The sequence below is a fragment of the Motacilla alba genome, chromosome 4 (genome assembly GCF_015832195.1).
Source record: "Motacilla alba alba isolate MOTALB_02 chromosome 4, Motacilla_alba_V1.0_pri, whole genome shotgun sequence".
In the NCBI taxonomy this organism is placed as follows: domain Eukaryota; kingdom Metazoa; phylum Chordata; class Aves; order Passeriformes; family Motacillidae; genus Motacilla; species Motacilla alba.
Window position 1 is genome coordinate 2761427 of NC_052019.1, and position 11929 is coordinate 2773355.

The 11929-nt window shown below is 53.2% G+C and overlaps 1 protein-coding gene across 1 annotated transcript in view; it reads right to left on the reverse strand.

Annotated features, from left to right (window-relative positions):
- PTPRA (protein tyrosine phosphatase receptor type A) overlaps nucleotides 1-10335 on the reverse strand; it is a 122135-nt gene extending 111800 nt beyond the window's left edge. Inside the window, exon 1 of the mRNA XM_038134665.1 lies at nucleotides 10091-10335. The gene's annotated coding sequence lies outside the window, so the exon portion shown is untranslated. The remainder of the gene's footprint in view (nucleotides 1-10090) is intronic.
- Nucleotides 10336-11929: the final 1594 nt, after the last annotated feature.

Genomic DNA, 11929 nt, shown 5'->3' on the forward strand with positions numbered 1-11929 from the left:
AAAAGCAGAAATGACCTGGGTGATGAGTGAAAGGCTTTGGTCAAGTTTGTAGAGAACAAGAGCCATGAATCTCCTACCAGCTGCTGAGCTTGTGTCCCACAGGAGCCAACAAATGTGGATCTGCAGGACACTGAGCTCCCTCAGACCCCCTTGATGTGGGCAATGGAGCTGGGGAAGGGTCTGGAGAACCAGGAGGGGCTGGGGGAGCTGGGAAGGGGCTCAGCCTGGAGAAAAGGAGGCTCAGGGGGGACCCTGTGGCTCTGCAAAGCTCCTGACAGGAGGGGACAGCCGGGGGGGTCGGGCTCTGCTCCCAGGGACAGGGACAGGAGGAGAGGGAACAGCCTCAGGCTGGGCCAGGGGAGGGTCAGGGTGGATATTTGGGAAAATTTCTTCATGGAAAGGGTTGTCCAGCCCTGGCACAGCTGCCCAGGACAGTGTTGGAGTCCCCATCGCCGGAGGGATTTAAAAGCCATGTGGATGTGGCACTTGGGGACATGGTCAGTGGTGGCCTTGGCAGTGCTGGGGGAACGGTTGGTCTGGATGATCTTAGAGGGCTTTTCCAACCCAAACAACTCCATGATTCTGTGATATAGGGAATGCAGACCAAGCAGCACCTGGCGAGATCAGGCCATGCAAAGTGGTTTAATAAACACTGACTTAAAGCTCCACCTAAAACACCCTCTCTGCTGGGCAGAGGGGCCTGCAGGGAACGCAGCAGCTTTGGAAAGAGAAAAGAGCTTGCAGGACACAGAAAGCATGGAGAAAGCACCACCCTCACAGCACGTGCCTGCTCTGGAGCCTGCTGCCAGCTCAGCACAGCCTCCTCCTGCAGCAGCATCAGATGCTCCACGCCGTGCTGCTCACTCAGCTGTGCCACAGAGGAAACACGGACAGAGGGCTCCCAGGTTCCCCTTTTCTGGCTGCAAACAGGATGAGCTCCAGCTGAGGATGGATCCTTTTAAAGCAGCTCCCTGCATTTCACAATTTATCTTCAAGTGTTCTACAAGAAGAGGGCAACATATGGGAAGTTACATAAACTCAAACAACCCCCACAGAATACCCTGGGAAAAAAAAAGGCAAATACCTCTGCACAGGCACAGAAGTTGCTCTAAAACATTTTAAGGAAAGTGAGGGGTAAATCCTTCATTATACCAGAGATAAAACCTGGACACAAGAAGCAGAAACTCAGGTGTCTCCACAGCATCTCCTGTGTGGAACAGGAGATGTGTCACCTTTGTGGAACGTGCACCTGCAGCACTGGCTTTGCACATGTATCACCAAGAGTTCCCCTGCAGCCCTGGCTGAGGGACGTGAGGTCCCACAAGGACCCTCACAACAGCCACCAAGAGGGATGAAGACACTCGGAGACCCTCCAAACCATCCTAAATTTTCACAGATCCAAGCCCAGGCAGCAACCAGGTTTGTCATCCTTTCTGAAGCCTTGGTTGAGGACGGGATGAGAGAAATGAGAAAAGATGATTGTACCTTTTATTTACCTCTCAGGAGAGCAGAGATTCACCTTAGCCCTTCCACAGCTGCTTTTCTCTCTGAGCTGGCCTTTTCCTGTTTTATTATCCCAGTTTTTATTCGTTTGGACGTTGGATTCTGGGAGGCCAGACCTGCACAGCCAGAGCTGAAGCACAGCTCCAGTTCAAGAATGAATGTCTGGGCCACAGATTTCACCTCCAACTACCTGCTGGAGTCAAAAAATAACTCCCACACAACCAATGAAGGCCAAGACAGGTACAAAAAGATGATAAATGAGTTGGCTGAATACAACTCCCTGGCAGAAGGTTGGAGCCAGGTGGGGATCAGACTCTGCTCCCAGGGAACGGGGACAGGACAGAAGGAAACGGCCTCAAGTTGCACCAGGGGAGGTTTACATTGGATATAAAGGAAAATTTCTTCATGGAAAGGGTTGTCAAGCACACTCCTAGACAAGATTAGAAAATAACTGAACCTCTCTAATCCCAGTCTCAGTGTCTAAAGACAAGCTGCTGCCACCAAGTCACCCAGAGATGCCACCCGGCGTTTTCACCCTGCCACCAGAACGAGGATACAAATTCTACACAGCAACTGGGATTAAAAACATCTATTTGCCTGTAGCCAAATAGGTTTAAAGTCTCCTCAAGAGAAAATCTCGAGGATTATCCATGCTTTCCAATTTATTATTCATTTCCAACTCATCTCCATTCATCTCTAATTCATCATTTAGGGGATGGCATTAGTGTCTGCTATGGAAGGGGTATGAAACTGCAGCATTTGGAATAAAGTTGGACTTCTGAGCCTTCAAGAGTGGCCAGTTTGCAAGAGAGCGAAATCCAGAGGCTCCGAGACACACCATGTGTTCAACAACCCTGGCAAACACATGTGAATATATTTATTTCCAGGCTTCTCAAACACATCCACATGAGCTTCGCTTCTGGAACACGAGTGAGATGATTATCTGCTGGTGTGATAAAAACATGATTCAAATTGTAAAGCAGCAGGAAAAGTTTTGCATGCTGGCTTGCCACACAGTATCACCAGAAAAAATTTATGGTACCTCTCGACCTGCAGGTCGAGAGCCAGGATATTCCTGTGCTGAACACGGTGCCTGGAACGGGAGGCTGCGCTTTCCCAGAGTGCTGCTGGAATCTTTATCAACCACTAAAATGCCTTTTTTTTTAAAAAAAAAACCCAACACACACACAAAAAAGCAAATCCTGTCCTTCATATTTCTCCTCTTACTCAGTGAGATTTACTTATCTGAGGGTTCCAGCCTTCTAGAAAGCTCTAACAGCATCAGGACTGGGAGATCTGTCCCTTTGGCTCCTGGTTTGGCTGAGCAGCCAGCCTGTTCTTTCCTGGCTCTTTTTTGCCACCTATTTCCCTGCCTTGGTTGGTCATTTCTTCCTCCAGCCCTGTTGCTCCTGTCCCTGGTCCAGGGCTGGGTCTGCACTGGGTACAGCAGAGTTTTTTTGGAGATGGAGTAAGAGATGCCCGGCTGGAAGCAAGCAGTACTTTGAGCTGGTTGCAATCCCACTGGGGCCAGGAACAGATTTCCTGCCTGCAGAACCCTCTCTGACATGGACCACAACAACACTGACTAACAAAAATGAGTCCTGAGGTTGTGTTGAAGTGTTTGAAATCCCTGGAGAAGGAATTGATACACTACTTCTAAAAATACAGGTGGAAAGCAAGGGATGGAGCTCAGACAATGCCAGGGATTTGTGGATCTTCTGCTTAATTGGGAAGTTCACTACTGTGGCCTGCTGGAATGAGTCCAGAGGAGGCCACCAGGATGATCAGCTGGATGGAGCAGCTCTGCTGTGAGGAAAGAGAGAGAACTGGGATTGCTCAGCCTGGAGAAGAGAAGGCTTTGGGATGACCTAACTGAGGCCTTCCAGGAGCTGAAGGGAGCCTACAGGAAATATAAAAAGAGACTGGAGCAACAGGAGAAGGGGGAATGGCTTCACACTGAAAGACAGGAGGTTTAGATTAGCTATTAGGAAGAAATTCTTCCCTGCGGGAGTGGGAAGGCCCTGCACAGGGTGCCCAGAGAAGCTGTGGCCGCCCCTGGATCCCTGGAAGTGTCCAAGGCCAGGTTGGACAGGGCTTGGAGCAGCCTGGGATGGGGGAAGGTGTCCCTGCCCATGGCAGTGGGGTGGAATGAGATGATCTCCAAGGCCCCTTCCAACCAAACCATCCTGTGATTCTGTGATTCCATTATCAGCGCTCCCAGAGGACAAGTGAGGATGGTTGGGTGTCAGTTTTGGGGAGAAACCTCTATAAATTCTCTTTTGGGCAGATATCTCCAACTCCCCGGGGAGGAGCACGTGAGCACAGACCCAGGGACACATCCTGCCCTCGGCAGTCACAGCAGGAATTGCTGCTCTCCTCAGCCCTGGAGCCAGGTCACCACTGCTGGGGTGGAGCCCAAAGCCAGCAAACCCCCTGGGGGTTCAGATCATCAGAACAATCAGAGATGATTTCGAAACGTCAGGCATGATATGGGAGGACAGTCATCCCAGGGGGGCTGGTTCAACCCCAGAGCAATCCAGTGCTGATTGATTCACTGCTCATACCTGGATCCAGCCTTCCTCTCACCTCTTACTTAATACACAAAACCTACAAGCTCCAACAGGCCAAGCCCTGTTTTTCAGACAGGTATGCTGCTGCAGCACCTCCACAATGAGCACCTCCACAATAACACACCTTTATTCATGAAGTTTGGAGTGCCAAGAAGTGTCTTGGACCCCCAAGTAATGAATCCAGGTCTTAAAACTCTCTGTCTAAGCAGTATCAATCAGCCAAGGTGTCTGGTGCTCAGGTATCAGGCCAATGAAAGCCCATTTTCTGCCAGCTGGGATTTCCAGATCTCCCATTTCCACTGCCTCCAGGACTCATCCTGAAGAGATGGTCATGGCCTCAGAGCTCACAACCCCATCAGCAAACACTGAACCTGCCAGAACCAAGAAAGGCAGCTGGGAGACGGGCAGGGGAGGGGCAGCTTTGCACTGGAATTCATCTCATGCTTCCTGGGTAAACCAGGAAGGATGCCCTGCACCTCCCCTTCTTCAGACATGCAGGGATTTGGGGCAGGGAAGGGATTTGGCTGGTTTCCCTTCCCTCCACAAAGGAAGGCAGAGCAGGGATGTCTTCCTGGAAGGACCAGAAAATAGCAGTGGATCGAGTCAGACTGCGGGGCAGGATGAGGAAGTCCTCGTTATGGCAATAAAAAGGTCTCAAGTACTTGGCTGGGCTGCCAGGAATCCACCAACAGGCCAGGCTGGCTCAGAAGCAGCTTTTCACATCAGTGCAGTGAGAACATTTCTGTTTATTTGTTCCTCAGCCTCAGCCAAGAAGGAAGGAGGTGCTGCTCCCTCACCACACACTTGTCCTCAGCTCCCTGCAACAGCAGAAAGCTTCAAATTGGTGCCACCACCACCTCCTGCTCCTTCCTACCACCCTGGAATGTTTGGTCTCACGGACAGGTTTTAATTTTGCTTCAGAGGAGGGATGGCATGGCACGACCTGACTCACGTGGGAAAGGCAGAGGTTACGCTCTCGTCTGCTCCTGTGAAGTCAGAGAACTCTTGTTTTCCATCCCAGGCCCAAATTAGTGCTAATTATTCCATGCAAAATGGAGTTGCTTCAACAGGAAGGAATTAGGACAACAAATTATTCTGGAATAAAGAGTCGCTGCTGCCTAAGAGAGAGATCTGTTTGTTTGCACAGAGATTAAAAGGAGCTTTCTCGAGGCCAGGTTGGACAGGGCTGGGAGCAACCTGGGCTAGTGAAAGGTGTCCCTGCCCATGGCAGGGGGTTGGAAGGAGATGAGTTTTAAGGTCCCTTCCAACCCAAACCATTCCCTGATTCCCTAATTCTTCCACAGTTTTCTTTTTGGGGAAAAAAAAGTAGTCCCAATTTTAAAAAGATTTCCTACCTTCATGCCTGCTACAGCAGACACCAGGATGTTCTGCGTGACCAACATGCCAAAACCCCACCCACACTCAGGTGTTTTGAGTGCCACCATCAAAACTGCAGCTGCCATAAACACAGAGGTACCACATAAACAACCACAGCACGGTGGGCTTCAAAGCTGTGGCTGATGCTTCCAGCCAGGAGAGCTCTGATTTGGGCCAGGGAGGGAGGGAGGTGCAGGCACACACCCTCCTGCAGCCCAAAGGAGGGGTTCCCTCCATGGAGACACAACCCTCAAACCTGCAGGACATGTGGAGATGCATTATTGGAATGCTCTGGTACAGAATTGGGGAATCACAGCATGGTTTGGGTCGGGAGGAATCTTAAAGCTCATCTCATTCCAACCCCCAGCCATGGTAAGGGGTGCCTTCCATCATCCCACATTGCTCCAAGTCCTGTTCAGCCTTCCTTTGAACATTTCCAGGGATGGAGCAGCCACAGCTTCTCTGGGCACCCTGTGCCAGGGCCTCACCACCCTCACAGGCAAAAATTTCTTTCTGATATCCTGTCTAACCCACCCTCTGGCAGTGGGAAGCCATTCCCTGTGTTCTGTCCCTCCATCCCTCGACTCCAGTCCCTCTCCAGCTCTCCTGGAGCCCCTTCAGGCCCTGGAAGAGGCTCTGAGCTCTCCCTGCAGCCTTTTCCAGGTGAACACCCCCAGCGTGGCTCCAGAGCAGAGAGGCTCCAGCCCTTGGAGCATCTTTATTGCTTCTCCTGGAGTTGCTCCAAGTCCTTGTTGTGCAGAGGACCCCATCCTTGGACCCAGCACTCCCCACCATCACCTCCTCCCTGCAGAAACACAGCAACCCCCTTCCCAGAGGGGCAGCCCCCACCTTGCTGTACTACAAAACCCCTCATGCTGCAGAAAAAACCCAGAGGCCACATGGAGCAGCTGTGGAAAGCAGCACCGCCCTCTAGGACCATGGTGGGAGCCTGGAGATGACATGGAAAACCTCCTAAAAGGGTCAGACAGACAAAAGAATGAATGAACTGCCTCTGCACTAGTGCCTGGGCAGATCTATGTGACAGTGACAATGTCCATGGATCCCACAACATGCTTCCCACACAGAGAAGTTTCAAGTGCTGACAGGTACCGCTGCTGACAGTCCAGCCACGTGAGCTGCATCAGAGAAAAAGGGTTTCCAGAGTATTTGGGAGTTTAATGAGCAGCAAACACTCGTGATGAAAGCCACTCTACCCACTTTCAAAAACTGGAGACGTCAGGAAGAACAGGATTGCACCAGCCTCTAGCGAAATCCAGGACCAGCTGCTCCAGAGGAAGATGCAAGAAATCATTCTGGACAGCTCAGGAATCACTTGCTTATCACTAAATCTCTTCCTAAGCCCTTCAGATAGTGATTAAGCACCACGGTGCATACCCTATATATTAAATATTAATCCTCCCTAATGTGACTGCTGATGTTCTCCGGTTATTCAGCTCGGATAACCGCACACCCCGCTCCTTTCCCACCCCAAACCACATAAACACAACATACAAAACCCAGCAGGGTTCTGTGATCCAGCCAGAGCCTCCTCGGGCTCTGAGCCTTGAAGGAAACCAGCTGGATGCCACTGCAATCAGGGGGGAAAGAGTTAAGAGCAGGAGATGAATCAGCCACTGCTCCGCACACGGACATTTCCTACCTCTCCGCTCAAGTGTCTCTTCCTGTCTGCAGGCTTTGGGGATGATTGCAGACCTGGTTGCCTTCAAATGACTTCCACCACGAGAGGAAAGCCCCATGAGGGGATTTGTTTTATTTCCAGAGGAAAATGCGATTTGTGAATGAGCCCAGAGAGCAGCTGCCGGGGATGACCGACCTGCTGCCGGTGTCACACCAGGAGGGCAGGACCAGGCAGCAGCTGGGGCCACTCCTGACCCTATGGAAGCACTACAGGTGCTCTGTTCCACAGAAAATATCCCACCCCATGCTCCTCGGTGTTTTGAGGATCACACAGACCACAACAGTGGCCAGCCAAGCACAGCAGAGGTCACACAGCCTCTGGATCGGGATCCACCACCCTGCTGGAAACACAGAGGGCTGGAGCAGAACAGATGCAGGCTGGCAGCAGGAGGAGACAGGGAGAGGGGGAATTCAAGCCACTCATCCACGAGGATGTTGATGCTGGACATGGACCAGTATCACGGAGCAGCACAGAGATGCAGTTATTTGTGAGGGATGTTTCAGGAAGGCAGGGCTGTGGCTCCTTAGTCTGGGAACAACACAGCAGCACCAGCGCCCTGGAAATGGGAAATACCTATTCCAGCACCTCCCTGGAACCCTCACTGCTTTCACAGAATCCCAGAGCCATCTAGGTTGGAAAAGACCTCCAAGATCATCACCTCACAAGTCCAACCTGTGACCTTGTCACCAGAGCAGAGCACTGAGTGCCACATTCAGCTGTTCCTTGGGCACCTCCAGGGATGATGACTCCACCACCTTCAGCCAGCTGTAACCAACCAGTTGCTTTAACCAACTGTTTTAATAAAGATCAGGCAAAAACCCTGGGGCTTCCCGCAAGCACTTCCCCAGGAAGCTCTCCAGCAGGGATGGAAAGGAACACGTGGAATGGGAAGGTGGCAGTGCCCGCTTTCTGCCCAGCACAAACGCCGAGTCTCTGTCTGCCCAGCGCCCCCAGGTCCTAGGGGATTTGGGGTCCCTGCTCCCCAAAAAGCCTCCTAGCTCCTCACCTGGCCACAGCAGAAGCCATCAGGGAGCTGGCAGTGCCATGACCATCCCTGTGATCCCATTCCTCCTCCCAGAGCTCCACGCCAAGCCTGGGAGTGGTGGTTCCCCAATCTCTCTGGGAATAACAGCACGAGTTTGCATCTGATGCTCGACAGAGACAAATCCTCCCTGCAAACCTGGCTGCAGCCCACCCCCAGCACATCCTTCCCCTCCCTGCCACCGGCTGCTGCAGCAACAGGAATTAAAATAAAGATGAAAAACTCCTGTTGGGGCCGCAGTTTTATTTCCTGTCGTTTCTAGAACTCCTTGTACAGGAGGAAAAAAAAAAAAATCCTTAAATATTTCCAAGCATCCTGCATGCTGGCAGCAAGCTCCCCCCAGCCACGGGCAGGCAGAGAAGGGATGACTAATTTCTTTTTTAGCATAAGACGCTGGGAGAGCGTCCTGTGAACGAGCTCAGTAAATTCCTGAGGCTCCCGGCAAGGACTCCACCACTCCTTGCGAAACTTCCCAGCTGGAATTGAAAAGGCAGAAAACATCGTTTTCCCTCCCTCGACAAAAAGAGCTTGGGATTCCTTTCACGACAGTATTTGGGTTTTTAATGTCAGTCCATATTTAGCAAGAGGGAAAAAAAGCCTCCCTTCCTTCCTGTCACATTTTCCACCCTCGATGACATCCAAGATCAGAAACAAGCAAGCGCTGGCCGAGGAGGGAGGATGCAGCTACCCGAGCGTGGGAGAGCTTGGAGAGGGGCAGCGGGGACATTCCCATTTGGGATTCCCGTTTGAGGGGACACACCCTTGGAGGAGTGGGAAGAGCCAGTGAGAAGGGGACAGAGCTCTGAAGGAAGGGACAGAGCCCTCGGACACCGCAGCAAGGAGGGCGTCCCTTCCAACGCTCCAGCCTGGAGCATCTCCCAGAGGGATGGCTCAGGGAGCAGCCAGGCCACAAGTCCCCAGGCTGGAATATCAGTCCCAAAAGAAGCTTTTGGTCACCTGGATCTGCCAAGGGGGGTGTGGTGCGACCGTGGGTCAGGAGGGTTCCTCACTGAGCCTGAGTGGAGGCGTGCAGGGAGCCCGGCCGTGCTGCAGCAGGGCGGTGCTGGGTGGTGACAGGAGGTCGTGGCCGTGGTGGCCCTGCCCTGCAGAGGTTTTCTGGGTCTTGGAGGGGTGTCCCCAGCTTGGACCCCCGTGTCCAACCCTGTGGGTTGCTGCAGATCCACAGGTGGAAGTTCACAGAATCCTGGAATGGTTTGGGTGGGAAGGGACCTTAAAGCTCATCGTGTTCTATCCCCTGCCATGGGCAGGGACACCTTCCACTATCCCAGAGGGCTCAGAGCCCCATCCAGCCTGGCATTAAACACTCCAGGGATCCAGGGGCAGACACAGCTTCTCTGAGCAACCTGTGCCAGGTTCCCTCCCCACCCGCACAGGGAAGAATTCCTTCCTAATATCTAATCTAACTGCACTCTCTTTCAGTGTGAGGCTATTCCCTCTTATCCTGTCACCCCAGGCCCTTGTAAAAAGTCTCTCCATTTTTCTTGCAGGCTCCCATCAAGTACTGAGAGACCCCCATTAGGTCTCTTCGGATCCTTTTCTCCTCCAGGCTGGACAATCCCAATTTTCCCAGCCTTTCCTCGCAGGAGAAGGAGGTGCTGCATCCCTCCCATCAACTCGCTGGCCTCCTCTGGACTCGCTCCAAGGGAGCAAATCCAAGAGCCGCAGCCCGCGATCACTTTTAGAAACCCCCATTCTCCCTAACAAACACACCCACAAATACTCAAACACCAAACCCCGAGTTCAGCGCCGACACGGCGGGGGTGCCCCAACTCCACGGACACGCGTGGGTCGCTCCCCACGCCCCTTCCATCACCCCCACGCCACCACAGCAGCCCCGAGCCCAGCCCCGGGGGTCACCTGCGCCCCCTCCCCGCTCACCTGCGGCCGCTGCTCCCTCAGCGCCTCCCGCCCAAACGGCTCCGCTGCGAGGCCGCCTCGGCCGCCCGTAACCATGGACGGCGCAGCGGGGGAGGGCGCGGGGGAAGGGGTCGGGGGAAAAGGGGAGGGGGATATGAGGGAAGGGGAAGGGGTGCGGGAAGCCCCCGCCGCCCCTCGGGGCTCTCCCGGCGCTCAGCGGCGCCGCCGCCGCCGCCCGCCCGCTGCCGCCGCCATCGTGCGGCTCCGGGCCGGGGGCGTGGCCGGGGGCGTGGCCATGGGCGTGGCCAGGCGGGCCCCCGGCGCGTGGCGGTGCTGCCCCCTGGTGGCGCGGAGGCGGCACTGCGCCCCCTCCGATCCCGCGTCCCGAAATTCCGGAGTGGGAAATTAATAAATAAATAAATAAATTATTAATTGTTAATCAGAAAATTAATTACAAACAAAATGTTTTGGTGGGATACTACGGGAATGCCGGAAAGGGGCTTTTAGGAAGGAGGTGCGGAGACAGGACAAGGAGTGATGTGTACAAGTTGAAACGGGGAATTTCTGTTGGGATATTCGGAGGAAATTTTTTGCTGTGACCATGGTGAGGACAGGAACAGGTTGTCCAGGGAAGTTGTGGATGCCCCAACGCTGGAAGTTTTCAAAGCCAGGTGGGATAAGGCCTTGAGCAACCTGGTCTAATGGGGGTTCTCCCTGCCCTTGGCAGGGCGGCTTGGGATGATCTTTGAAGCCCTTCCAAACCTTTAATATTCTGTGATCCTATTATCGCGATTGTACAATTCTGTGATTCTGTGAACAGAAACCACTGGGTGCAACTGAGTGGCTTTTTTTTTTTTTTATGAGGTAAGTTTTGATCGCTAAAAAGATCTCTTCTTAATTAGAAACAACCCAGAAACGTGATCCGTTTTTTTAATATTACTTAGAATGAGAAAAGCTGGCTTCAATTAATTATAATCACAGAATGGTTTGGGTAGGAAGGAACCTTAGGGGAAGTTCCACCCCCTGCTATGGGCAGGGACAACTTTCCCCTATCCCAGGTTGCTCCAAGCCCCATCACCTGTGGCCTCAGACACTTCCAGAGATGAGGCTTTTCTGGACAGCCTGTGCCAGTGCTCACATTAAAGACCATGTTCCTCCTATCCAGGTGGAACTTCCATCGGTTTCTGCCTTTTGCCTCTTGTCCCATGGCTGGGCGCCACGGAGCAGAGCCTGGTGCATGCTCTTGGCACGCCACCTTTAGATGTTTATACACATTGATGAGGTCCCCTCTCAGATGTCTGCTTTTGAGGCGCATCAGGTGCAGCTCCCAGAATCACAGTACACCGAGGTTCAAAGGGATGTCTGGAGATCATCCACTCCAACCACCTGTCAAGGCAGTGTCACCTGGAGCAGGTGACACAGGAATGTGTCCAGGTGGCTTTGGAATGCCTCCAGAGAGGGGGACTCCAGGACCTCCCTGGGCGGCTGTTCCCGTGCCCTGCCACCCTCAACATAAAGAAGTTCTTCCTTATGTTGAGGCAGAACTCCTTGTGTTCTAGTTTGTGGCCTTTAGTCCTTGTCCTGTCGCTGGGCACCGCTGGAAAGAGTCTGGCACCATCCTGTGACCCCTGCTTGGGGATATTTATAGGGATTGATGAGCTGGCCTCTCAGTCTTCTCCGGAGTGAACAGGCTCCACTCCCGCAGAGTTTCTTTGCAGGAGGGATGCTCCTGTCCCTTCGCACTCGCTGTCCCCGCTCCAAGCTCGCCCCGTCCCCGCCCCAGCACCTCCCGGTCCCCGCTCCGGCACCTCCCGGTCCCCGCTCCGGGACCTCCCTGTCCCCGCTCCAGGATGTCCCTGT